This window comes from Mus caroli, unplaced genomic scaffold (genome assembly GCF_978045245.1).
Source record: "Mus caroli unplaced genomic scaffold, Mus_caroli_1 scaffold_7, whole genome shotgun sequence".
Lineage (NCBI taxonomy): Eukaryota > Metazoa > Chordata > Mammalia > Rodentia > Muridae > Mus > Mus caroli.
The window spans coordinates 137,434,241-137,435,985 of NW_028227262.1; the positions used below are offsets into that span (position 1 = coordinate 137,434,241).

Sequence of the window (1,745 nt, forward strand, 5' to 3'; positions counted from 1 at the left end):
GGTAGCAAAGGGTGAGGAGAGGGGCATGTGTCCCTTGCTCATGTCACTATAAAGCAGACAAGTGTCAGGGGGCAGCTCACCAGCGACCCTGCCACCGGTGTCAGCTATACTGTGCTGTTCAGGAGAGGTACAGAGTTTTCTCTCTACACTGCTGCAGCTAGTGAGGGGCAGGGACAGCTCTCCTTCTCCCATGATTCCAGGGCCTGGTCTACCTACCATAGGTGGTAACGGTCATGGGGGAAAGAGGGCATCTTTCCCTCATCTACTCCACCACATGGGAAACACCAGCTCTCCCGTGCTCATGTCCTGGGGCCTAGTGACCAGCAATTGCTACAATATTCAGAGCCTGCTATCAGGAGTACCACAAGCTGGCCGAGGGCAGGGTCAGCTCTCCCACAATGAACAGGTGAGGGGTGGACCAGTTCCGCACAGCCCTCACATGTCACATGTCTCCAGACCAGGATATCTTCCTGGTCTTTGGTAGTAACAAACTCCTGCTACTGTAGGGCCACAGATCCAGATGTGCCCCCCCCCCACTTCAGTGGCAGCACAGGCCAGAACCCCACCATGATCTTAGATATTATCAACAGCTATTCCTCACTACCCTTGAGTCCCCACTTCTGCCTCTCTTTATTGTGCCTCCATGCTTCTGCTTCTCTTTCTCTTCCATTTCTCTACTACTTCCTTTCTCCTCCTAGGGGATACTGGGATCTCTGAGTATCTGCTCTCATCTCAGGCGTGGTCTCAGAAGTACTATACCCTGCTTGTGAGTTACGGTGCCTGACAGGTGTCATCTTGGGAATGGCCTACCCTCAGAGGACTGCGCAATGCTGGACTGGTGGCTACCTCTCTATCTGGACCAGCACTGGCCAGGTAGCTGTCTGGGGCTTGCTATCTGGCCTGCCTGAGTGGTGAGGATTGTCTGTCTCAGGCTCACTGAGACAGGCTGTGTCTTCTGGTTTCCACCTTGCTCCCCATCCTGGGAGCCCATCTGGGCCTTCAAGTTGCCAGACTGGTAGTCTTCTCAGGCTCATTTTTTTTCCAGAGAATGTTAGGCTGTAAATCATTCAGATGTTCATAGGTCAGATCACTGAGTGTAGGCATAGCCTCTCTCCTCTCTGTCACCTACTGACACACATATGGCACAGTAGTCACACCTGCGAAGCCTCTAGGGGAAAAGACATGCACATATTTTTTAAGAGAACTTATAGAATAGTACTTTTCCTTATGACTTTTAAAAATATCCTTAGCATTACTTCTCTTTTCTTCCTTTTCTCTGTATTACCCTTCTTTCTCCCTGTCTAGCTGAGGTGTCCCCCTCCATTTCTTCTTTTGCCCTCTTTATAGTACCTATGTCCCACTACCTGCCTCTGTAAAGCTCCTCATCTTTTCTACCCATAGTGCCTTTCTACTTTCCTGGGTACTCTCCATAATGGATAACAACAGAACTAAAACAAAGCAAATCAGAACGACAACAACAGCAAAACTTAAAGAAGCAAGAAAACTGTTATCAGAGCAAGTAGGACATGTCTGTTGTGGGGAAATACATTAAGTACGAGGATGCCTCTAGTGAATATCAGAATCTAGCACTATCACAAAGATGAGTTCAGCTATTTCACAGCTCAAGTGATAGAAAGTGTTTTTTTCCTGAAATCCTGGACACTAGTGTGACAGAGATTTGAGGGAAAAAAAATGGTGTTGATTCCAAAAAAAGCAAGCAGATGGGGTACAGAGAGCTGTTCGCT

General features: G+C 48.4%; 1 non-coding gene across 1 annotated transcript; it reads right to left on the reverse strand.

Annotated features, from left to right (window-relative positions):
- Positions 1-1,047: 1,047 nt before the first annotated feature.
- On the reverse strand, positions 1,048-1,179 carry LOC115031389 (small nucleolar RNA SNORA17). The gene has a single exon (XR_003837029.1). It is a non-coding gene; the product is annotated as a small nucleolar RNA SNORA17 (small nucleolar RNA).
- Between the last annotated feature and the right edge of the window lie 566 nt (positions 1,180-1,745).